The 27,743-nt window shown below is 37.3% G+C and overlaps 2 pseudogenes; one reads left to right on the top strand and one right to left on the bottom strand.

Moving 5' to 3' along the window:
- The window catches only part of LOC139886457 (somatic embryogenesis receptor kinase 1-like), a 15,723-nt pseudogene extending 3,893 nt beyond the window's left edge, over positions 1 to 11,830 (bottom strand).
- The window catches only part of LOC139849911 (protein RAE1-like), a 268,156-nt pseudogene that overhangs the window by 232,022 nt on the left and 8,391 nt on the right, over positions 1 to 27,743 (top strand).

The following is a 27,743-nucleotide window of genomic DNA, read 5'->3' as shown; positions in this document are numbered from 1 at the left end:
GTGCTCGATTTTAGATTGGAAGAAACAGAAATAAAGATAGTAGTAGCATCGTTTTTAATGAGGTTTCATGGTGGAGGCGGTTTAAAGTGATAGAGAAGAAACAGAAACAGATAAAGCTCGATCATGGCAGCGGGTTGTGGTTGATGGGTGTCAATATGGTTGGATGATTGTCGAGTAAACCGAAGTGGAAACTAGTAGCAGTCTAAACAATTGTAGTAGTGGTTAATCAATGATGGTAAAAGGTGATGGGGGGTGAGTTTTGATGGTCTCGGACAAGAAAACGATTAATACCAACAATCAAATGGGTTTGTGTTGTGATTCGAATCGTGGGTTCTGGGTCTCTTGTTCGGTTCAAGCAGAAGGCAACAACAAAGATGGTGGGTTTCTTTTATTGATGGTGGTAAGTTTGTTTTGGATTGATTTTGATGGTGTTCAAGAGTAGAAAGATTGATAGTAGATGGAAGATATAGATATGGGTGCTTGTATTTGGAAGAAAAAAATGAAAATAATAGAAACAAACGAGTATCACTAGTACATTTTACAAATTGATGCATGCACTTAAAGGACAAAATATTATTGTAGTAGATTAGTATCAATTAAACACAGTGACAACTAATTAAACACAGTAATAACAACTGATTGTGTGAATCTTGGATGCATGTATGAGTATATAATATAAAATGAAACCTACATTAATAATCGATATAGACAAGAGTGGGAAAAAGAAAAGGTGTGGTAAATTGTATGTGGGGTTCTCATTTACGGGATACAATTAGATGATGTGTTTGTGATGGTGCATGTATGTATGGTATATATATAGCATAATATGAGAACAAATACCAATCACACATCGATTATGATTATAGAAAGGCAAAGGAATAATATTAAAGTTTAAAGTTTAAGTTATTGTAAAAAAAACACTTAGTGTGAATGTTACTAGTAGGCCCAATTAAATGGAATCCAAATTATTTCGCTAAATGGTAAATGACGCTAGTATATGCTGTCTCCCATCATTAAGAGTTAAAATCTTATTTCATTTTAGTGTGAAATGAGGATACTCTCAACCCCAAATGAAATATAGTCAGTGTTAAAGTTTATTAAATAACTAATAAATATGTTATAAATAAGTCTAAAAATTTATAGAGCAAATTTTCGGATCACCGTTTATTTAAAAATAATATAAGTTTGAATTTAACCTGCTTAATATCAATCGGAATATCAAACGAGTATTACAATTACTTAATATTTATTTTTAATATACTTTATTTATATATAAAGATATATTTTAAATAATAATTATTATTATAATATACCATTTTTATTTTATTAATTTTTTTAATAACAACAACATATAATACTTCAAATTATATTTTGAATTATTATTTATATATACATACACACATATATATTTACAATTAATTGTTCGTGAATCGTCGAGAGCAGTCGAAGGTCAAATGTATACATGAACACAGTTCAAAGGTTTTGAGACTTCAACATTACAGACTTTGCTTATCGTGTCGAAATCATATAAGATTCAAGTTTAAATTTGGTCGGAAATTCCCGGGTCATCACAGTACCGACCCGTTAAAGAAATTTCGTCCCGAAATTTGAGTGAGGTCGTCATGGCTAACAATAAATATGTTTTCCTGACTAATATGAGCTGATAAATAGAGTTTTATCATTATTGAATAATACAGATAAAATAATTCAATTATTCGAGGAGCACGAATGAAGCTATCACAAAAGAGTGAAATGAATAAATGAAGTTTCGTTTTATCTTATGACATTGCCTTGGTTGAATTTCGGAATTCAAGGGATATAAAGAAAATCTTCGAAATCTAAAAGATTTGATTCTTCGGCGAATAAAGAAATTAAGATCTCTATAATTAAATACAGTGATCTGCCTCGATTACTCTGTCTGATATTTCCATTATAAGTTAAACTCTTTCGTCCCATTATTCTCATCCTTCATATACTTTCTTTCTTAGTTCACACATTCAAAAGGTTGTGAAAATGCATAATCCAGTTCTAATACTTGATATTTTCCTAATTATCATTTATGTCATCCTACTTTTCAATCTTCCACCTGAAAAATCTGTTTAGTTTTACTATTACCTTTGGGTGATACTATTCTTAATTCTACCGTGTCTTTATATTGCTATTCATATTAATATACACGATTTGTAATTTCGGCATTGTTGTTGGGTTTTATATTTTCCCTTATACTTCGAAGTCTCTGCTTCTGTCTTTCCATAATCATTGACATCCACAGTTAATACTCTCTCCAATTTACTGTGATTTATACCCCCATTGATATTTTGAAGCTTCATGCTTTTGTTTTATCTTCCTGACTTTAAATCCAGCGAATAATGGTCCAGAAATTATAAATATAGAGTTTCGAATAATTATAATGTTCTAAGCAGGAAGAAACGTGATAGCACGATTTGATTTTCAAATTTATCAACATCACGGAAGATAGAACCATCAAGAATACATTTTCTTGATTTGTTCAGAAGTTAAGTAGAATGAAAGAGTTATGTAACATGGTACATGATGACGTTATAGTCTGTGAATCATCATGTTCCATTTAGAAACTCAGCATGACTTACTGTAATATAATCACGTTGATCAAGTGTCATTATATTATACTAACTCATGCATCAGTTCCCAACATCACTTCAATAACATTCATATTTTAAGTTCGAAAGTTTACAGAATATAGAAACTAACAGTTTCTATATGATGTAACACTGATATCACGAAGAGATTAATGATTTCAGATAAGAATAGTTATGAAAATATCTTCAGAAATATGGAGGATATTTATAATGAAAGATACGATGATATCTTGGAATTTCTAATATCGAAGGATGGTGAAGAAAATTTGTCCGCAAGAGTTTGGAGTCAGAAGCAAGGTATTCGCTAAAGGTTTCATCAGAAACAGAATCATCAGGATTCTTAATGTACAAGTTTAGTCCTTGTGATTTGTTCAGATACTCCTTCGTAGTTTGCTCAATCAGTTTTTCAGTTTCAAAATTTTTCTGAGCTTTGCCAACATACAATTCTTTATCATCAACTTTTGGCTGTTGAGGTCGTATACAGTTTTGTTGCTTCATTCAGCTTTTCAAAATTCAGAGCATTAATTCGCAGACTGGGTGCTTTTCAGAATTTCAGAATGAAAGATCATAGTTCTAAGTGATAAATGTTATATGTATACATATAACTGTTGATGTAGACATGCTGCGAGATTTTAAAATACTGATTGCTGATATCCGGTAATTGGTATGGCAGTTCTCGTTATCAGATGAGAATAAGTACATGATAGAGTTTAACGAACAATTATAATGGTTCTTCGGAGAGACTTAGGCCAATGAGTAATGAAGTTACTGGTAAGTTTACTGCTAATGTGGTGGAACATAAACGGTTCCCCGATAACGATGACGAAAGGCAACTTATATATCAAAGTTATAATAAGGCCAATCCGAATGAAAGTCGAAGTTGATTTGTTGGAGCTGTGACAAAATTTACTTATTTGAAAAAGAATTGTAAAGTTGTTTTCGGTAATAATAACGCTAAAGGAGTTAGCACAGCTACGCGTTAAACGTTTACTCAGGTTTCGAGTGTTTTCAGGTGCATAACTATATGCATCAATTTTTCTTCTAGTAGATAACGTGCGGTTGAATCATCCTCTTGGTTAAGGTGTTTTCAAGAATCATGTAGGGTTTGAACGCAGATTGTAATCGTCAAAATACAAATGAGGTTTAAGATGAAATCAAGTGGGAAACCTGAAGAATCGTTTAGTTTCATATGTTATAATCAATATTTTAATTCATTTTAATTGTCCAATATTGGTAGTCCACAGTTGATAGTCCACAGTTAGCAATTCAATAATTCATATATAATATTCGAATTAATTAATAAGTATCGTGACCCGTGTACATGTCTCAGACTCGATCACAACTCAAAGTATATATATTATTTGAGAATCAACCTCAACCCTGTATAGAGAACTCGATCATTACTGCATATAGAGTGTCTATGGTTATTCCAAATAATATATATATATATATATATATATATATATATATATATATATATATATATATATATATATATATATATATATATATATATATATATATATATATATATATGCGTTGATATGATATGTCAAAACCTTGTATACGTGTCCCGATATTTAAAGTGCGTAAAATAAATAACAGAAATTAAATGATGATAAATAAAATTGCGATAAATAAACTGCAATAAATAAAATGTAATCAGTTATCTAGGAACAGTTAGCTAGGATTTTGTTAGCGTGGATTCTTAACAAAATTTTCTCATGGTTAATTTGTTTGTTTCTAACAAATTTTTATTTTTGTCCAATGTTTTCTTCATTATGTCACTTGTTGGATTCTGATAGATCAAAATTCAAATATGAAATTGAATGAAAAGGGTTATTCTACGGTGAACGGATACCTATATCGGTGGTTGTAAATAGGATAATAAATGACTGTTGAATTAGATTTGAAAGAATGTACAGTGTACTTATTAATGTGAAATCTAAGTATTCCTCGGGTATTACCTACCCGTTAAAATATTTTTCACCATTAACAGTTTGTACGAAAGAATTTTTAAATTACAATCTTTATGAAACAATATATATACATATATATTTTCTTCAGACGAAATCATGGATTTAATGAGTCAATGTGATATTAAACTCATTAGATTTACGACTAGAACTAGAGTACATAATCTCTAAAACATTAGAGATTACATAATCGCCATGAAGGACGAAGATAGTTTATGTAGAACGATTCGTAGAACGATGATTATGCTTGTTGTATAGATTGCGAGGTTGAGACGTGTGATGATGTTGTTGTTGTTGGTACTGCTGGTGCTGCTGATGGTGGTAATGTTGCTGTCGGTGCTACAAGTGTTGTTGGTGCTGAGGTTGGTGATGATGTTGGTGTAGTAAGTATAGCTTGTAGATCACGCACCATTCTTGTCAGGTTTTCTATCCTACCCTCTATCATTTCTATCCATCCACTCATCTGATTCGATAGATCTTGATTATCAATTCGAAGTTCCCTAACTTCTTCTAATATTCCCCTTCGATTGGTATTCGGAAGTAGAGGTTGAATATTTTCTGAGATTGCAGTAACACGACCTTCGAGGTGGAAAACTTTAGCAAGAAGGGTGAATACAGTGTTGCGCATAGGTTCACCGGTGAGTACATCGTTTTCTCCGATGTGAGGAGGTAAGTTTGGTTCGCAGTAGGGCTCGACTTCTTCATTTCTCCATCGAGTGAGTAAGTCTCAGACCCACCCTCATCTCCTTCAGAAAGAAATATAACTAAATGGTTGAGGCACTTCTGGTTCATTGACTTCGGAGTCTGCTTCAATATACATCTCGAAATCGCTTTCGGAACTAATGGAATCCAAGCTAGGTGTAGGATCCATCTCTCACGATCATTTAAAGGGTTTTGATATGAAATGATTTTTCGAATATCGAATGATATTCTAAGTATATATAGAATATCTATACATACTTCCAAAGATCCCGTGAATTACGGAGAAAATTAAGGAAACGTGTCAGATAAAGTCTACAGTAACAGATACGCTAAGATATGGATTTGTCTATACACTATTCATGCAATCAATGCAGTAAAACGTGTCTAGACTAAGAATAATGAGCAGGTAATATCCTAAGAATGATAAGCAGATGATTTCCGACAAAAATGATAAGCAAAACTTTTAACATGCAGACACGGTCGAAGTCCAGACTCACTAATGCATCTTAACGACTATCAGTTAGACACACTAATGCAAGACCCGGTTCACTAAGACCACCACTTTGATACCAACTGTAGAGACCCATCCTAATCCATCCGGACGAAGTCCATATTGATTATATGTAGTGACCCGAACTTTTCCATGTTTATATATATTAATTGAGATTAATATTTACATGATTAAATGTTTTCAACATGTTAAGCAATCAAACTTGTTAAGACTTGATTAATTGAAATATGTTTCATATAGACAATTGACCACCCAAGTTGACCGGTGATTCACGAACGTTAAAACTTGTAAAAACTATATGATGACATATATATGGATATATATATATATATATATATATATATATATATATATATATATATATATATATATATATATATATATATATATATATATATATATAGTTAACATGATACTATGATAAGTAAACATATCATTAAGTATATTAACAATGAACTACATATGTAAAAAAACAAGACTACTAACTTAATGATTTTTAAACGAGACATATATGTAACGATTATCGTTGTAAAGACATTTAATGTATATATATCATATTAAGACATATTCATACATGATAATATCATGATAATATAATAATTTAAAATCTCATTTGATATTATAAACATTGGGTTAACAACATTTAACAAGATCGTTAACCTAAAGGTTTCAAAACAACACTTACATGTAACGACTAACGATGACTTAACGACTCAGTTAAAATGTATATACATGTAGTGTTTTAATATGTATTTATACACTTTTGAAAGACTTCAATACACTTTTCAAAATACTTCTACTTAACAAAAATGCTTACAATTACATCCTCGTTCAGTTTCATCAACAATTCTACTCGTATGCACCCGTATTCGTACTCGTACAATACACAGCTTTTAGATGTATGTACTATTGGTATATACACTCCAATGATCAGCTCTTAGCAGCCCATGTGAGTCATCTAACACATGTGGGAACCATCATTTGGCAACTAGCATGAAATATCTCATAAAATTACAAAAATATGAGTAATCATTCATGACTTATTTACATGAAAACAAAATTACATATCCTTTATATCTAATCCATACACCAACGACCAAAAACACCTACAAACACTTTCATTCTTCAATTCTCTTCATCTAATTGATCTCTCTCAAGTTCTATCTTCAAGTTCTAAGTGTTCTTCATATATTCTACAAGTTCTAGTTACATAAAATCAAGAATACTTTCAAGTTTGCTAGCTCACTTCCAATCTTGTAAGGTGATCATCCAACCTCAAGAAATCTTTGTTTCTTACAGTAGGTTATCATTCTAATACAAGGTAATAATCATATTCAAACTTTGGTTCAATTTCTATAACTATAACAATCTTATTTCAAGTGATGATCGTACTTGAACTTGTTTTCGTGTTATGATTCTGCTTCAAGAACTTCGAGCCATCCAAGGATCCGTTGAAGCTAGATCTATTTTTCTCTTTTCCAATAGGTTTATCCAAGGAACTTAAGGTAGTAATGATGTTCATAACATCATTCGATTCATACATATAAAGCTATCTTATTCGAAGGTTTAAACTTGTAATCACTAGAACATAGTTTAGTTAATTCTAAACTTGTTCGCAAAAAAAAGTTAATCCTTCTAACTTGACTTTTAAAATCAACTAAACACATGTTCTATATCTATAGGATATGCTAACTTAATGTTTTAAAACCTGGAAACACGAAAAATACCGTAAAACCAGATTTACGCCGTCGTAGTAACACCGCGGGCTGTTTTGGGTTAGTTAATTAAAAACTATGATAAACTTTGATTTAAAAGTTGTTATTCTGGAAAAAAGATTTTTATTATGAACATGAAACTATATCCAAAAATTATGGTTAAACTCAAAGTGGAAGTATGTTTTCTAAAATGGTCATCTAGACGCCGTTCTTTCGACTGAAATGACTACCTTTACAAAAACGACTTGTAACTTATTTTTCCGACTATAAACCTATAATTTTTCTGTTTAGATTCATAAAATATAGTTCAATATGAAACCATAGCAATTTGATTCACTCAAAACGGATTTAAAATGAAGAAGTTATGGGTAAAACAAGATTGGATAATTTTTCTCATTTTAGCTACGTGAAAATTGGTAACAAATCTATTCCAACCATAACTTAATCAACTTGTATTGTATATTATGTAATCTTGAGATACCATAGACACGTATACAATGTTTCGACCTATCATGTCGACACATCTATATATATTTCGGAACAACCATAGACACTCTATATGTGAATGTTGGAGTTAGCTATACAGGGTTGAGGTTGATTCCAAAATATATATAGTTTGAGTTGTGATCAATACTGAGATACGTATACACTGGGTCGTGGATTGATTCAAGATAATATTTATCGATTTATTTCTGTACATCTAACTGTGGACAACTAGTTGTAGGTTACTAACGAGGACAGCTGACTTAATAAACTTAAAACATCAAAATATATTAAAAGTGTTGTAAATATATTTTGAACATACTTTGATATATATGTATATATTGTTATAGGTTCGTGAATCAACCAGTGGCCAAGTCTTACTTCCCGACGAAGTAAAAATCTGTGAAAGTGAGTTATAGTCCCACTTTTAAAATCTAATATTTTTGGGATGAGAATACATGCAGGTTTTATAAATGATTTACAAAATAGACACAAGTACGTGAAACTACATTCTATGGTTGAATTATCGAAATCGAATATGCCCCTTTTTATTAAGTCTGGTAATCTAAGAATTAGGGAACAGACACCCTAATTGACGCGAATCCTAAAGATAGATCTATTGGGCCTAACAAACCCCATCTAAAGTACTGGATGCTTTAGTACTTTGAAATTTATATCATATCCGAAGGGTGTCCCGGAATGATGGGGATATTCTTATATATGCATCTTGTTAATGTCGGTTACCAGGTGTTCACCATATGAATGATTTTTATCTCTATGTATGGGATGTGTATTGAAATATGAAATCTTGTGGTCTATTATTATGATTTGATATATATAGGTTAAACCTATAACTCACCAACATTTTTGTTGACGTTTTAAGCATGTTTATTCTCAGGTGATTATTAAGAGCTTCCGCTGTCGCATACTTAAATAAGGACGAGATTTGGAGTCCATGCTTGTATGATATTGTGTAAAAACTGCATTCAAGAAACTTATTTTGTTGTAACATATTTGTATTGTAAACCATTATGTAATGGTCATGTGTAAACAGGATATTTTAGATTATCATTATTTGATAATCTACGTAAAGCTTTTTAAACCTTTATTGATGAAATAAAGGTTATGGTTTGTTTTAAAATGAATGCAGTCTTTGAAAAACGTCTCATATAGAGGTCAAAACCTCGCAACGAAATCAATTAATATGGAACGTTTTTAATCAATAAGAACGGGACATTTCAGTTGGTATCCAAGCGTTGGTCTTAGAGAACCAGAATTTTGCATTAGTGTGTCTTATCGAGTTTGTTAGGATGCATTAGTGAGTCTGGACTTCGACCGTGTTTACTTGAAAAATGATTGCTTAACAAATTTTGTTGGAAACTATATATTTTTAACATGTGAATATTATGTGATATATTAATCTCTTAACGCGTTTGATATTATGTGATAGATGTCTACCTCTAGAACAAGTCCCATTGACTCACCTAATAATAATGAAGAGTCAAATGTAAATTGGAATGATTCGTGGACTGATTCACAAGTTCCCGAAGAGGAGCCGGAAGAAGAGTCGGAACCGGAAGAAGAATCGGAACCGGAAGAAGAATCGGAACCGGATGAAGAAATAGAACCGGTGGGAGAAATAATAAAATGGTTAAGTAAAAGAAAATCCTCAACCAACCGACCAAGGTTAATTATGGTCAATGGTGTTTCCGCCAAGGAAGCAAAATATTGGGAGGATTACCAATTCTCCGATGAATCGGATTCCGACGAGAATTCTGATGATGTTATAGAAATTACCCCAACTGAATTTAAAAAGGCAAAAGAAAATAATAAGGGAAAGTGCATAAAAATAGAGAAATCTAATTCCAACCCCGATGAACTTTATATGTATCGTCAACCCCCGAAGTCCTTAAGTTGTAACAATGACCCGGGAACCTCTAAACCACCAGGTTTTTCTAAACCAATGTGGAAAACGACGGCTCGTATTAGGGGAACATCATATATCCCTAGAAACTTGGAAAAACAAACCAAAACCGAAGAAGAAGAAACAAGCGAGTCGGAATAAGATAGTTGTATTCGTGTGGTGTAATATATGTAATATAGTGTGCTTATGCTTTATGATATATGTAAAAATTGCTTGTATTAATAAGTATTTTTTTTTTATGAATCTAACTCTTGTCTATTTTACAGTATAAAAACACAAAATGGATAGACAACCCAATATTTTAAGAGACCTACCCGGAGACATGATTCATGAAATCTTGTCTAGAGTCGGTCAGAATTCTTCAGCACAACTATTTAAGGCGAGATCAGTTTGTAAGACATTCGAAGAACGTTCCAAGAATGCCTTGGTTTATAAAAGGCTTTCGTTCGAAAGATGGGGGATATCACATTGGGAAATCCATAAGTTACGATGTGTTTACTTTGACGCATATATTGCGGGGAACCCAAATGCTATTTTACGCAACGGGTTAAGAAATTATTTTGACTCAATATATCCGAATATTGGACTTCGTGATTTAGAAAAAGAGGCTAACATGCAACATAAAGAAGCATGTTATGCTTACGGATTAGTAATGTTCGCTTCTCACCAAAGTGAGAACAAGAACATCGGGCTACAACTATTAAACAAAACGTTCCCACAAGTGACGGAGTCGGTAATTGGGGTAAGAAATGAGGTTTTTAGATTGTTACGGGACTGTTGGACATTACGCAACCCTCGTCCCTTTGACGACGTTACAACACGCTGTCTTATCAACGGCCATAACGGTTATGTTCCACAAGACCAAGGATGGGAAGTAATCCTAGTAAAACCAGAATGCATGACTTGTTTCTGGACGTATGAATTACGTGTCTTTATTGCCTTTGCTGAACGACTTGTGTACTAGCTATAATTATCTTCATAACCATCTTGTATCAAATTTATTGTGTGCTATATTTCATGCTATATGTAAAATAAGCGGTATTGTAAGTTTGAAAAATATTGTGTAAAAGTTTGAACGCGAAATATTATTATAATCAGTTTTTCATATAGAATTGTAGTAGTTGAATTGTATATTAGCTACTAAGTATGAACTTAACGGGTAGGTACTACCCGAATTTAAACTTATAAAACGCTAATATGAAGAAAAAGCTTTTATAAATGAGTTCATATTATGCTACGAAATACTATTAACTACTCTTAATATTCTGTATGATTAACTTGTTCCATTTGACTATTTTGAAGGAAATGGCACCGACTACTCGACACACCGTGATTATGAATGAAGAGGAATTCCGTGCTTTTCTAGCTTCAAACATAGCCGCAGTACAGGCTGCCCTACATACCAACAATAACCTTGGATCTAGCAGTACAGAAAATCGTGTAGGATGCACCTACAAAGAATTCACTGCCTGCAAACCTTTGGAATTTGATGGAACCGAAGGACCGATCGGATTGAAATGGTGGACCGAGAAGGTCGAATCGGGGTTTGCCATAAGTAAGTGTACTGAAGAGGACTTTGTGCGATTATTTATGCCTTTATTTTATTTATATGTGTAATATTATTTTATTATTTGGTTAAGACCAGTTTGTGACAAGGGTCACAGAACAGGTTTGTTTATTTAATTTGGACTCTGTTAGGGCAGTCAAATTAAGTACAAAAGTTATCAGATAACTGGTAAATACCCGTGTGTGATGGGGTATTATATTTAACCACATATAAAAGCTGAAGTCAGCTCATTTCTACCATTTTCTGGAAAATTCCCAAACACTCCTGTACTCACTACATCTTCACCATCAAACCCTAGATTTCCAAATATTGTTCTAGAGCTCAAATCATTCATATCATCTTGTTCTTTACGATTTACTTAGTCTTTTGAGGTATGAATCATAGTGTATCAAGCTTTAATATTTGTGAAATTAAGGTTTTTGTGTCAAGTTTGTGAAAAGTGGGTTTTAGTGTCAAATGGGTTGATTTTGATGTTGTTTGTGTCAAAATCTTGTGGGTTTATGCTTGGTGATGTTTAGTATACTTGATTTGGTCAGTTTTGAGGTAAGAAACGAGCTCTAGAGCAAGAAATGGCGAATTTTGGGTTAAACCTGTAGCTGTGTTCATCTTCTTCATTAGATGAACACACTCGGCCGAGTGTCTCTTGACACTCGACCGACCATGTAGACGATCGACCGGTTGAGTGGCACACTCGATCGAGTGTGTCTGAGTTCTGATCAGATGCTTTATTTTACCCAGTCAGCCGTGTGAGTGGACACTAGACTGAGTGTGTAGACACAGTCGACCGACTGTGTGAGTCAGTCGGCCGTGTGTCTTTGAGAGCAGAATATTTTACCAAGTGTTGTTTTCTAGCCGTTATGCTGTCCGCGTGACTTATGATTTTCAGGATGTAAATTCTGAAAATGCATAAGTGTTAAGTAGACTTTTTAGTGGCGCTTTTTGTGACTGATTTCTGTACTGTGTTGTTTTGTGTTAACGGACAGAAACTAACTTGATTTGCCTTATTTTCAGGTGATAAGGATAAGGAAGCCGCTCAGTGATAGATTATCTGAGCTAGTTACTGGTATTCGGTGAGTGGGTCTATCTCCGGATAGAGTATTAAGTAGCTGACACGCTACTTGTTCAGACTCTTTATATTATATTTAAATCCAGTATGATTGCCATGCGTAGTTAGTTATTACCATGCTAGTTAGGACGATTGCATGACTTTTTATCTGTGATCTTATGTGCGCATTATTAGTTGGACACCAACCGAGGCGGCAAGGTTGGGAACCCACCGAGGTGGCAAGGTAGGGTTGATGTGAGGTCGACCGTGGTAGCCTGGTCGGGTCACGATGTTACTGATTATTCAGTATAGCATAGAAGGACGCATGTGTTGCGTCAGGATGGTTATGCAGTGGAATCAGTAAAGCGGACTATCGGTAGACTGTAGCTTGATCAACTAAGTCGTGTGCTCGTACAAGCCGCCGATCCTCATATTGTCTGTTGTTGTATGCTAGTTCAGGGCGTTAGCATAGTTGTGACCCTTGCCTGTTCAGTTGCTTATGCTTGGTCTGTTTGATAGTATCCATTCACTTAGCTATGTGCTAACTCCCCCACATTTCTACCCACTGCAGGTTTAGGTACTGCTGTTTAGGATGGGTGTTGCGGACGGGTTGAAGACATGTTTGACCGCAAGCTTACTCTGATGTGTTTTGAGTTTATAGTGCTTTTATGTAACACTGTCGTTTTGGAATATTGTAATATGGTTAACTAAGTTGATTTCTTAACTATGTTTGTAAATGTTATCTAAGGGTATTTATGTAAATTCAGTCTTCTGTTGTGTTTAAAAAAAATCAGGGTGTTACAAACTTGGTATCAGAGCATGGTTTAGCAGCAAGTATGTGCACGTATATGTTCCTAAACCCTGAGTTAAGTCAACCATGTCCGTGGGGTGGGGCTAAGTGAATATAGGATATTGTGCATGTTAGTGTTTAGTAAACTAATAGTTATCCACTAAGCTTTTGTGCGAGTGTTTTGTAGCACAGATGGCAGATGATAGGGATGCGAACGCTACAAACCCGATCCACCCCGGAACATTCAGTGCTCCAAATATGGAGGATGAGGCGGTAGTTTACGAGGTTGATTATGTACATAAACTTAAAAGTAAGCTTAAGGAAGCCCGGGAAAAGATTACTGAGCTTGAGTTAGCTAGGCAGTCGGGTAATGAGGATACACCGCCAGGTTTTGCTACTGCATAGTCACATACCGTACCACAGATAAACCAGAACCAGTACCAATACCCGTTACAGAACCAATTCCCTCAGCATGTTATGCCACCACAGATTAACTACCAGTACCCAAATCCCATGATGATGAACCAAGTTCAGCCGCCCACATATCAACAACCATTCCTACAACAGCAATTCCAACAACAATACCAGTCACCAAAAAGATGTACGTTCAAGCAATTTCGAGATTGTGGACCTTCTCCTTTCTCGGGAAGTACCGATCCAGCTGTGACTCTCAACTGGTTACGGGAAGTTGAAAAGGCATTTGATGCCTGTCAGTGTAAGCCAGAATTAAAGGTGACTTATGCAAGCAAGTTATTGAAAGATAGAGCAATGGTGTGGTGGGATTCTTTGATAGCTAGTGTCCCTCCAGAACAAGTCAAAATGATTACTTGGGAATAGTTTTATAGTAAGGTATGTGAGCAGTACTGTAATGTGTTCGACATGAATAGAATTAAGATGGAGTTCCTTGAAATGCGGATGACGCCGCAGATGTCAATTGATGAGGTAATTGAGAAGTACATGGACAAGTTGAGGTTTGTGCAACAGTGGGTGTCGAATGAACAATCCCAAATTCAGCATTTCGTGAATATGATCTTGCCAGAGTACAGGACCTTTATGAGGTCAGCCCTGAAATTATCTCAAGCTTTTGTGATGGCAAAGATGGTGGAAAGTAATGTAAGAGCAGCTAGAGGAATGAACTGGGGAAACATTGCACCACAGGGTAGCCAGGCTACCAGTCAGTCAGGTTCTAAGTCAAAGAAATCGTTTGGGTTTAGACAAAAGAGTAAGGGTAATCAAGGTGGTTCAGGTTTAGGTTCTAGAAAGAAAGAATGGTGTAAAGGTTGTAAGTCTTCACATAGTGGGCAGTGTTCAGTGGCAACAAGAAGATGTTTGAGATGTAGAATGGTAGGTCATGAATCTCAGGGGTGTTCCTTTAGGGAAAATGTTTGTTGGATTTGTCATCAGCCAGGTCATTGTTCTGTAAGTTGTCAGGCGTCAAAGGTTCCGGGGCAGGGTCAGGGGCGCGTTCGGCATCGTTCGGGGGTTCCACAGCCTCAAGTGGACAGAAAAGAAAGAACCCGCTGACTGCGGAAGCTAGGGCCTTTCAGATGACAGTTGAGGTCGCCACTAATAATGATGACGTCATAACCGGTATGTTCTTGATCAACTCCATACCTGCTAGAGTATTATTTGATTCGGGTTCAAATAGGACATTTATGTCTATAGATTTCTGTACTAAGTTAGGGTTACCTGCTATTGTGCTGCCTGAGCCTGTTAGAGTAGAGGTAGCTGATGGTAAGACGGTTCTAGTTACAACGTATGTGTCTGGAGCTAGTATAGAAATTGATGGTAGACCGCTTGCTATGTCCTGCTTAGTGTTGCCTATCCCTAGTTTTGATGTAGTATTAGGGATAAACTGGATGAGCCTACATAAGGCCCACATTAAGTGTGACAAGAAGATTGTGACTTTCCGTTTGACCGATGGAACCCGTATTGTGGCCCAAGGGGAACGAAGTGGGTTCAGTTTTCCATTGATTTCTATGATGAAGGCGAAGAAGTCACTTTCTAAGGGGTGTGAGTCTTTTATGGCTTACGTTATTGATGCTAAGATAGAGAAGAAATCTGTTATCGATATTCCGGTGGTTTCGGAATTTCCCGAGGTGTTTCCTGATGAGTTACCGGGGTTACCGCCAGTAAGAAAAGTATAGTATAAGATTGAGTTGGTTTCGGGAACAACTTCAGTGGCCAAGGCTCCTTATAGGTTAGCTCCTTCTGAAATCAGAGAGATGATGTCTCAGATACAGGAACTATTAGACAGGGGGTTTATAAGACCGAGTTCTTCATCGTGGGGTGCACCAGTGTTATTTGTAAAGAAGAAAGATGGTTCACTAAGAATGTGTATAGATTATCGAGAGTTAAACAAGAGGACGGTTAAGAACAAGTATCCTTTGCCTAGAATCGATGATCTGTTTGACCAGCTTCAGGGTGCATCGTATTTTTCGAAGATAGATCTTAGATCTGGATATCATCAGGTTCGGGTTGCAGAATCAGATATACCGAAGACAGCGTTCAGAACTAGATATGGGCATTACGAGTTCTTGGTTATGCCATTTGGGTTAACAAATGCTCCGGCAGTTTTCATGGATCTGATGAACAGGGTTTGTAAACCATATTTAGATCAGTTTGTTATTGTGTTTATCGATGATATATTAGTATATTCAAAGACAGAAGCTGATCATGCGACACATCTTCGATTAGTGTTAGAGTTGTTAAAGAAAGAGCAGTTATACGCTAAGTTCTCGAAGTGTGAGTTTTGGCTTCGAGAGGTGCAGTTTCTGGGTCATGTTATCTGTGAGGCAGGTATTAAAGTAGATCCGTCGAAAATAGAAGCGGTAATGGGTTGGAATTCGCCGAAGACACCGACAGAAGTTAAGAGTTTCTTGGGTCTTGCGGGTTATTATCGCCGGTTTATAAAAGATTTTTCTAAAAATAGCGGGTCCGATGACCAAATTGACTAGAAAATATGTAAGTTTCCGATGGGGTGATCAACAGGAACAGGCTTTTCAGACTCTGAAATAGTTGTTGTGTCAGGCTCCAGTGTTAGCATTGCCAGAGGGTTCAGATGACTTTGTGGTTTATTGTGATGCGTCATTTGCCGGGTTGGGGTGTGTATTGATGCAGAGAGATAAAGTTATCGCGTACACTTCTCATCAGTTAAAGACACACGAACGTAACTATCTGATTCATGATTTAGAAATGGCTGCAGTGGTATTTGCGTTGAAGCCATGGAGACATTACTTATACGGTATAAAGTGTATAATATGTACAGATTATAAGAGCCTCCATCATATTTTCACGCAGAAAGAACTGAATATGCGACAGAGACGGTGGATAGAACTTATTAAAGACTACGATTGTGAAATAAAGTATCATCCGGGCAAAGCTAATGTTGTTGCCGATGCTTTAAGTCGTAAAAAGACCGTGGAGACCGTAAAATTTATGAGAACCGAAATAGTTTTTGACCTAATTGAACAGATAAAACAGGTTCAAGCCCAAGCTTTATTGGAGGAGAATTTAAAGACTGAACTGATGAACAAAATCAAGAACCAATTGACTGACGATTCCCGTGGACTAAAGACGTTTAAGAACCGAATTTGGGTGCCTATGCTTGGAGATTTAAGGAAATTGATCTTAAATGAAGCACACAAATCGAGGTTGACTGTCCATCCGGGCAGTACCAAGATGTATAATGACTTAAAATCGATGTATTAGTGGCCAACGATGAAGAAAGATATTGCTCGATTGGTAGAAAGGTGTCATATTTGTGCACAGGTTAAGGCAGAACATCAGAAACCCTATGGTTCATTACAGCAGTTGAAAATTCCAGAGTGGAAATGGGATCATATTACGATGGATTTTGTAACCAAATTACCTAGATCTCGAGAGGTAATGATATGATATGGGTAATTATTGATCGACTCACAAAGAGTGCACACTTCTTAGCAACAAAAGAGATAGCTTCGTTGGGTACTTTGACAGATTTGTACTTAAAAGAAATAGTTAGTCGACATGGGGTTACGTTGTCTATCGTATCTGATAGGGATTCTAGATTTGTATCGAACTTTTGAAACAGTTTACAGAAAATTTTGGGAACGAGGGTAAATCTGAGTACAGCGTATCATCCATAGACCGACGGTCAGAGTGAGTGTACAATACAGACACTAGAGGATATGCTTCGATCCTGCGTGTTAGAGTACGGTGGTCCGTGGTATATACATTTACCTTTGATCAAATTTGCTTACAACAATACTTACCATTCGAGTATTGGTATGCCGCCATATGAAATGTTGTATGGTCGCAAGTGTAGAATGCCGACTTGTTGGTTAAAAGCCAGAGAGAAACAGTTTACAGGTCCAGAATTAGTTCAGATAACAGCAGACAAAGTAGAGATAGCACGTGAAAAGTTGAAAGCGGCACGTGACAGATAGAAAATGTACGCTGATCCACGTAGACGTCCAGTAAACTTTGGGTTGGGTGATCGTGTTTACTTGAAAGTTTCACCGTGGAAAGGAGTTATTAGGTTTGGTAAGAGAGGTAAGTTAGCTCCGAGGTACATTGGGCCGTTCAAGATTATTCAGAGAGTTAATGATCAGACGGTTGTATTAGAGCTTCCAGCAGAATTAGCAGGGATACACAACACTTTCAACGTGTGTTACCTTAGGAAGTGTAAGGTTGATGATGAGACACAACTGGTTCTGTTAAGTGATTTAAGGGTGGACCTGAATCAAAAGTTAGTTGAAGAACCGGTTAAGATTGTTGATAGAAAGGTGACAGAGCTGAGAAAGAAAAAGATCCATATGATGCTTGTTGAGTGGAAGCATAGTTTAGGATTGAACCTTACGTGGGAGACCAAAGAACTGATGAAAGCTCGTTATCAACATCTGTTTGACCTTGACCAGATTTCGAGGACGGAATCTCTTTAAGGGGGTGGATTTGTAACATCCTCAGATCGGGCCTAGAAGTAAGATGGCTATTGGGCCCTTAGGCATATTTGTGCGATTATTTATGCCTTTATTTTATTTATATGTGTAATATCATTTTATTATTTGGTTAAGACCAGTTTGTGACAAGGGTCACAGAACAGGTTTGTTTATTTAATTTGGACTCTGTTAGGGCAGTCAAATTAAGTACGAAAGTTATCAGATAACTGGTAAATACCCGTGTGTGATGGGGTATTATATTTAACCACATATAAAAGCTGAAGTCAGCTCATTTCTACCATTTTCTGGAAAATTCCCAAACACTCCTGTACTCACTTCATCTTCACCATCAAACCCTAGATTTCCAAATCTTGTTCTAGAGCTCAAATCATTCATATCATCTTGTTCCTTACGATTTACTTAGTCTTTTGAGGTATGAATCATAGTGTATCAAGCTTTAATCTTTGTGAAATTAAGGTTTTTGTGTTAAGTTTGTGAAAAGTGGGTTTTAGTGTCAAATGGGTTGATTTTGATGTTGTTTGTGTCAAAATCTTATGGGTTTATGCTTGGTGATGTTTAGTATACTTGATTTGGTCAGTTTTGAGGTAAGAAACGAGCTCTAGAGCAAGAAATGGCGAATTTTGGGTTAAACCTGTAGCTGTGTTCATCTTCTTCATCAGATGAACACACTCGGCCGAGTGTTTCTTGACACTCGACCGACCATGTAGACGATCAACCGGTTGAGTGGCACACTCGATCGAGTGTGTCTGAGTTCTGATCAGATGCTTTATTTTACCCAGTCAGCCGTGTGAGTGGACACTCGACCGAGTGTGTAGACACAGTCGACCGACTGTGTGAGTCAGTTGGCAGTGTGTCTTTGAGGGCAGAATATTTTACCAAGTGTTGTTTTCTAGCCGTTATGCTATCCGCGTGACTTATGATTTTCAGGATGTAAATTCTGAAAATGCATAAGTGTTAAGTAGATTTTTTTGTGGCGCTTTTTGTGACTGATTTCTGTACTGTGTTGTTTTGTGTTAACGGACAGAAATTAACTTGATTTGCCTTATGTTCAGGTGATAAGGATAAGGAAGCCGCTCAGTGATAGATTATCTGAGCTAGTTACTGGTATTCGGTGAGTGGGTCTATCTCCGGATAGAGTATTAAGTAGCTAACACGCTACTTGTTCAGACACTTTATATTATATTTAAATCCAGTATGATTGCCATGCGTAGTTAGTTATTACCATGCTAGTTAGGACGATTGCATGACTGTTTATCTGTGATCTTATGTGCGCAATGTTAGTTGGACACCAACCGAGGCGGCAAGGTTGGGAACCCACCGAGGCGGCAAGGTAGGGTTGATGTGAGGTCGACCGTGGTAGCCTGGTCGGGTCATGATGTTACTGATTATTCAGTATAGCATAGAAGGACGCATGTGTTGCGTCAGGATGGTTATGCAGTGGAATCAGTAAAGCGGACTATCGGTAGACTGTAGCTTGATCAACTAAGTCGTGTGCTCGTACAAGCCGCCGATCCTCATATTGTCTGTTGTTGTATGCTAGTTCAGGGCGTTAGCATAGTTGTGACCCTTGCCTGTTCAGTTGCTTATGCTTGGTCTGTTTGATAGTATCCATTCACTTAGCTATGTGCTAACTCCCCCACATTTCTACCCACTGCAGGTTTAGGTACTGCTGTTTAGGATGGGTGTTGCGGACGGGTTGAAGACATGTTTGACCGCAAGCTTACTCTGATGTGTTTTGAGTTTATAGTGCTTTTATGTAACACTGTCGTTTTGGAATATTGTAATATGGTTAACTAAGTTGATTTCTTAACTATGTTTGTAAATGTTATCTAAGGGTATTTATGTAAATTCAGTCTTCTGTTGTGTTTAAAAAAAATCAGGGTGTTACAAACTTGGTATCAGAGCATGGTTTAGCAGCAAGTATGTGCACGTATATGTTCCTAAACCCTGAGTTAAGTCAACCATGTCCGTGGGGTGGGGCTAAGTGAATATAGGATATTGTGCATGTTAGTGTTTAGTAAACTAATAGTTATCCACTAAGCTTTTGTGCGAGTGTTTTGTAGCACAGATGGCAGATGATAGGGATGCGAACGCTACAAACCCGATCCACCCCGGAACATTCAGTGCTCCAAATATGGAGGATGAGGCGGTAGTTTACGAGGTTGATTATGTACATAAACTTGAAAGTAAGCTTAAGGAAGCCCGGGAAAAGATTACTGAGCTTGAGTTAGCTAGGCAGTCGGGTAATGAGGATACACCGCCAGGTTTTGCTACTGCACAGTCACATACCGTACCACAGATAAACCAGAACCAGTACCAATACCCGTTACAGAACCAATTCCCTCAGCATGTTATGCCACCACAGATTAACTACCAGTACCCAAATCCCATGATGATGAACCAAGTTCAGCCGCCCACATATCAACAACCATTCCTACAACAGCAATTCCAACAACAATACCAGTCACCAAAAAGATGTACGTTCAAGCAATTTCGAGATTGTGGACCTTCTCCTTTCTCGGGAAGTACCGATCCGGCTGTGACTCTCAACTGGTTACGGGAAGTTGAAAAGGCATTTGATGCCTGTCAGTGTAAGCCAGAATTAAAGGTGACTTATGCAAGCAAGTTATTGAAAGATAGAGCAATGGTGTGGTGGGATTCTTTGATAGCTAGTGTCCCTCCAGAACAAGTCAAAATGATTACTTGGGAATAGTTTTATAGTAAGGTATGTGAGCAGTACTGTAATGTGTTCGACATGAATAGAATTAAGATGGAGTTCCTTGAAATGCGGATGACGCCGCAGATGTCAATTGATGAGGTAATTGAGAAGTACATGGACAAGTTGAGGTTTGTGCAACAGTGGGTGTCGAATGAACAATCCCAAATTCAGCATTTCGTGAATATGATCTTGCCAGAGTACAGGACCTTTATGAGGTCAGCCCTGAAATTATCTCAAGCTTTTGTGATGGCAAAGATGGTGGAAAGTAATGTAAGAGCAGCTAGAGGAATGAACTGGGGAAACATTGCACCACAGGGTAGCCAGGCTACCAGTCAGTCAGGTTCTAATTCAAAGAAATCGTTTGGGTTTAGACAAAAGAGTAAGGGTAATCAAGGTGGTTCAGGTTCAGGTTCTAGAAAGAAAGAATGGTGTAAAGGTTGTAAGTCTTCACATAGTGGGCAGTGTTCAGTGGCAACAAGAAGATGTTTGAGATGTAGAATGGTAGGTCATGAATCTCAGGGGTGTTCCTTTAGGGAAAATGTTTGTTGGATTTGTCATCAGCCAGGTCATTGTTCAGTAAGTTGTCAGGCGTCAAAGGTTCCGGGGCAGGGTCAGGGGCGCGTTCGGCATCGTTCGGGGGTTCCACAGCCTCAAGTGGACAGAAAAGAAAGAACCCGCCGACTGCGGAAGCTAGGGCCTTTCAGATGACAGTTGAGGTCGCCACTAATAATGATGATGTCATAACCGGTATGTTCTTGATCAACTCCATACCTGCTAGAGTATTATTTGATTCGGGTTCAAATAGGACATTTATGTCTATAGATTTCTGTACTAAGTTAGGGTTACCTGCTATTGTGCTGCCTGAGCCTGTTAGAGTAGAGGTAGCTGATGGTAAGACAGTTCTAGTTACAACGTATGTGTCTGGAGCTAGTATAGAAATTGATGGTAGACCGCTTGCTATGTCCTGCTTAGTGTTGCCTATCCCTAGTTTTGATGTAGTATTAGGGATGAACTGGATGAGCCTACATAAGGCCCACATTAAGTGTGACAAGAAGATTGTGACTTTCCGTTTGACCGATGGAACCCGTATTGTGGCCCAAGGGGAACGAAGTGGGTTCAGTTTTCCATTGATTTCTATGATGAAGGCGAAGAAGTCACTTTCTAAGGGGTGTGAGTCTTTTATGGCTTACGTTATTGATGCTAAGATAGAGAAGAAATCTGTTATCGATATTCCGGTGGTTTCGGAATTTCCCGAGGTGTTTCCTGATGAGTTACTGGGGTTACCGCCGGTAAGAAAAGTATAGTATAAGATTGAGTTGGTTTCTGGAACAACTTCAGTGGCCAAGGCTCCTTATAGGTTAGCTCCTTCTGAAATCAGAGAGATGATGTCTCAGATACAGGAACTATTAGACAGGGGGTTTATAAGACCGAGTTCTTCGTCGTGGGGTGCACCAGTGTTATTTGTAAAGAAGAAAGATGGTTCACTAAGAATGTGTATAGATTATCGAGAGTTAAACAAGAGGACGGTTAAGAACAAGTATCCTTTGCCTAGAATCGATGATCTGTTTGACCAGCTTCAGGGTGCATCGTATTTTTCGAAGATAGATCTTAGATCTGGATATCATCAGGTTCGGGTTGCAGAATCAGATATACCGAAGACAGCGTTCAGAACTAGATATGGGCATTACGAGTTCTTGGTTATGCCATTTGGGTTAACAAATGCTCCGGCAGTTTTCATGGATCTGATGAACAGGGTTTGTAAACCATATTTAGATCAGTTTGTTATTGTGTTTATCGATGATATATTAGTATATTCAAAGACAGAAGCTGATCATGCGACACATCTTCGATTAGTGTTAGAGTTGTTAAAGAAAGAGCAGTTATACGCTAAGTTCTCGAAGTGTGAGTTTTGGCTTCGAGAGGTGCAGTTTCTGGGTCATGTTATCTGTGAGGCAGGTATTAAAGTGGATCCGTTGAAAATAGAAGCGGTAATGGGTTGGAATTCGCCGAAGACACCGACAGAAGTTAAGAGTTTCTTGGGTCTTGCGGGTTATTATCGCCGGTTTATAAAAGATTTTTCTAAAAATAGCGAGTCCGATGACCAAATTGACTAGAAAATATGTAAGTTTCCGATGGGGTGATCAACAGGAACAGGCTTTTCAGACTCTGAAATAGTTGTTGTGTCAGGCTCTAGTGTTAGCATTGCCAGAGGGTTCAGATGACTTTGTGGTTTATTGTGATGCGTCATTTGCCGGGTTGGGGTGTGTATTGATGCAGAGAGATAAAGTTATCGCGTACACTTCTCATCAGTTAAAGACACACGAACGTAACTATCTGATTCATGATTTAGAAATGGCTGCAGTGGTATTTGCGTTGAAGCCATGGAGACATTACTTATACGGTATAAAGTGTATAATATGTACAGATTATAAGAGCCTCCATCATATTTTCACGCAGAAAGAACTGAATATGCGACAGAGACGGTGGATAGAACTTATTAAAGACTACGATTGTGAAATAAAGTATCATCCGGGCAAAGCTAATGTTGTTGCCGATGCTTTAAGTCGTAAAAAGACCGTGGAGACCGTAAAATTTATGAGAACCGAAATAGTTTTTGACCTAATTGAACAGATAAAACAGGTTCAAGCCCAAACTTTATTGGAGGAGAATTTAAAGACTGAACTGATGAACAAAATCAAGAACCAATTGACTGACGATTCTCGTGGACTAAAGACGTTTAAGAACCGAATTTGGGTGCCTATGCTTGGAGATTTAAGGAAATTGATCTTAAATGAAGCACACAAATCGAGGTTGACTGTCCATTCGGGCAGTACCAAGATGTATAATGACTTAAAATCGATGTATTAGTGGCCAACGATGAAGAAAGATATTGCTCGATTGGTAGAAAGGTGTCATATTTGTGCACAGGTTAAGGCAGAACATCAGAAACCCTATGGTTCATTACAGCAGTTGAAAATTCCAGAGTGGAAATGGGATCATATTACGATGGATTTTGTAACCAAATTACCTAGATCTCGAGAGGTAATGATATGATATGGGTAATTATTGATCGACTCACAAAGAGTGCACACTTCTTAGCAACAAAAGAGATAGCTTCGTTGGGTACTTTGACAGATTTGTACTTAAAAGAAATAGTTAGTCGACATGGGGTTACGTTGTCTATCGTATCTGATAGGGATTCTAGATTTGTATCGAACTTTTGAAACAGTTTACAGAAAATTTTGGGAACGAGGGTAAATCTGAGTACAGCGTATCATCCATAGACCGACGGTCAGAGTGAGCGTACAATACAGACACTAGAGGATATGCTTCGATCCTGCGTGTTAGAGTACGGTGGTCCGTGGTATATACATTTACCTTTGATCAAATTTGCTTACAACAATACTTACCATTCGAGTATTGGTATGCCGCCATATGAAATGTTGTATGGTCGCAAGTGTAGAATGCTTACTTGTTGGTTAAAAGCCAGAGAGAAACAGTTTACAGGTCCAGAATTAGTTCAGATAACAGCAGACAAAGTAGAGATAGCACGTGAAAAGTTGAAAGCGGCACGTGACAGATAGAAAATGTACGCTGATCCACGTAGACGTCCAGTAAACTTTGGGTTGGGTGATCGTGTTTACTTGAAAGTTTCACCGTGGAAAGGAGTTATTAGGTTTGGTAAGAGAGGTAAGTTAGCTCCGAGGTACATTGGGCCGTTCAAGATTATTCAGAGAGTTAATGATCAGACGGTTGTATTAGAGCTTCCAGCAGAATTAGCAGGGATACACAACACTTTCAACGTGTGTTACCTTAGGAAGTGTAAGGTTGATGATGAGACACAACTGGTTCTGTTAAGTGATTTAAGGGTGGACCTGAATCAAAAGTTAGTTGAAGAACCGGTTAAGATTGTTGATAGAAAGGTGACAGAGCTGAGAAAGAAAAAGATCCATATGGTGCTTGTTGAGTGAAAGCATAGTTTAGGATTGAACCTTACGTGGGAGACCAAAGAACTGATGAAAGCTCGTTATCAACATCTGTTTGACCTTGACCAGATTCCGAGGACGGAATCTCTTTAAGGGGGTGGATTTGTAACATCCTCAGATCGGGCCTAGAAGTAAGATGGCTATTGGGCCCTTAGGCATATTTGTGCGATTATTTATGCCTTTATTTTATTTATATGTGTAATATCATTTTATTATTTGGTTAAGACCAGTTTGTGACAAGGGTCACAGAACAGGTTTGTTTATTTAATTTGGACTCTGTTAGGGCAGTCAAATTAAGTACGAAAGTTATCAGATAACTGGTAAATACCCGTGTGTGATGGGGTATTATATTTAACCACATATAAAAGCTGAAGTCAGCTCATTTCTACCATTTTCTGGAAAATTCCCAAACACTCATGTACTCACTTCATCTTCACCATCAAACCCTAGATTTCCAAATCTTGTTCTAGAGCTCAAATCATTCATATCATCTTGTTCCTTACGATTTACTTAGTCTTTTGAGGTATGAATCATAGTGTATCAAGCTTTAATCTTTGTGAAATTAAGGTTTTTGTGTTAAGTTTGTGAAAAGTGGGTTTTAGTGTCAAATGGGTTGATTTTGATGTTGTTTGTGTCAAAATCTTATGGGTTTATGCTTGGTGATGTTTAGTATACTTGATTTGGTCAGTTTTGAGGTAAGAAACGAGCTCTAGAGCAAGAAATGGCGAATTTTGGGTTAAACCTGTAGCTGTGTTCATCTTCTTCATCAGATGAACACACTCGGCCGAGTGTTTCTTGACACTCGACCGACCATGTAGACGATCGACCGGTTGAGTGGCACACTCGATCGAGTGTGTCTGAGTTCTGATCAGATGCTTTATTTTACCCAGTCAGTCGTGTGAGTGGACACTCGACCGAGTGTGTAGACACAGTCGACCGACTGTGTGAGTCAGTTGGCAGTGTGTCTTTGAGGGCAGAATATTTTACCAAGTGTTGTTTTCTAGCCGTTATGCTATCCGCGTGACTTATGATTTTCAGGATGTAAATTCTGAAAATGCATAAGTGTTAAGTAGATTTTTTTGTGGCGCTTTTTGTGACTGATTTCTGTACTGTGTTGTTTTGTGTTAACGGACAGAAATTAACTTGATTTGCCTTATGTTCAGGTGATAAGGATAAGGAAGCCGCTCAGTGATAGATTATCTGAGCTAGTTACTGGTATTCGGTGAGTGGGTCTATCTCCGGATAGAGTATTAAGTAGCTAACACGCTACTTGTTCAGACTCTTTATATTATATTTAAATCCAGTATGATTGCCATGCGTAGTTAGTTATTACCATGCTAGTTAGGACGATTGCATGACTGTTTATCTGTGATCTTATGTGCGCATTGTTAGTTGGACACCAACCGAGGCGGCAAGGTTGGGAACCCACCGAGGCGGCAAGGTAGGGTTGATGTGAGGTCGACCGTGGTAGCCTGGTCGGGTCTTGATGTTACTGATTATTCAGTATAGCATAGAAGGACGCATGTGTTGCGTCAGGATGGTTATGCAGTGGAATCAGTAAAGCGGACTATCGGTAGACTGTAGCTTGATCAACTAAGTCGTGTGCTCGTACAAGCGGCCGATCCTCATATTATCAGTTGTTGTTGTATGCTAGTTCAGGACGTTAGCATAGTTGTGACCCTTGCCTGTTCAGTTACTTATGCTTTGTCTGTTAGATAGTATCCATTCACTTAGCTATGTGCTAACTCCTCCACATTTCTACCCACTGCAGCTTTAGGTACTGCTGTTTAGGACGGGTGTTGCAGACGGGTTGAACGCATTTTTGACCGCAAGCTTACTCTGATGTGTTTTGAGTTTATAGTGCTTTTATGTAACACCGTCGTTTTGGAATATTGTAATATGGTTAACTAAGTTGATTTCTTAACAATGTTTGTAAATGTTATCTAAGGGTATTTATGTAAATTCAGTCTTCTGCTGTGTTTAAAAAAAAATCAGGGTGTTACACCTTATAAGTAAGGGAAGTATGACATAGGGTCGTATTTTTGAGATATCAGTAGAATCGAACCTATATTTTAGCCTAAGATAGTTAGGGAGTAGTGAATATTTATTTTGGGATTTTCTAATTTATAAGAAAGATAAAGTAAATACGATAAAATTTGTAATTCGGATAAGGTTAAAATAAGTGCATACTATGACTTCATCAGTTATTTTGCCGAGATTATGGAATGCTGGCTCATGAACAGGCAGAGGTCTTGTATTCATTACACTGATCCTAAACGCCCCTGTCATAAGACATGTCACTGGGTACTGCGTTAGGCTTGAAGATTCTGAATAGACAGCAACGTCCCTTACCCCTGACGCCCGTGCAGTCTGACTACAGGCATACACGTTCAGACGGCTCATCCAATTGAGCGACTCGGTTGGGTGATGTATTAACATTCCAAAATGGTCTAAACTTTCTTAAGCATAATAGAATACATGGTTTACCATATCCGAGAGACGTGATGTGTTTCAATGCTTTCGTTAATGATTGGTAAAAGATAGTTAGGCCCTTAAAAAGAGTTCAACCATAAAGAACACCATGGTCAAGTCAAGTCTGACTTCCATGAACACGTTCGGTTATCCTAACGGTCCAATCCTTTATGTGTCTAAACAAACAGTTCCTTAATTAACTAAGAATCCCTCAAGCGGGGTGCAATGCTTGAGACCGCGTTATGGTGCAGTGTACTGGTCAACACTAACCTTGTTCCATGGCCTTACTTAGCAG

This window comes from Rutidosis leptorrhynchoides, chromosome 1, assembly GCF_046630445.1.
Source record: "Rutidosis leptorrhynchoides isolate AG116_Rl617_1_P2 chromosome 1, CSIRO_AGI_Rlap_v1, whole genome shotgun sequence".
NCBI classification, from domain to species: Eukaryota; Viridiplantae; Streptophyta; class Magnoliopsida; order Asterales; family Asteraceae; genus Rutidosis; species Rutidosis leptorrhynchoides.
The sequence above is the reverse complement of the archived record's forward strand: the minus strand, read 5'-3'. Positions and strand labels throughout refer to the sequence as shown.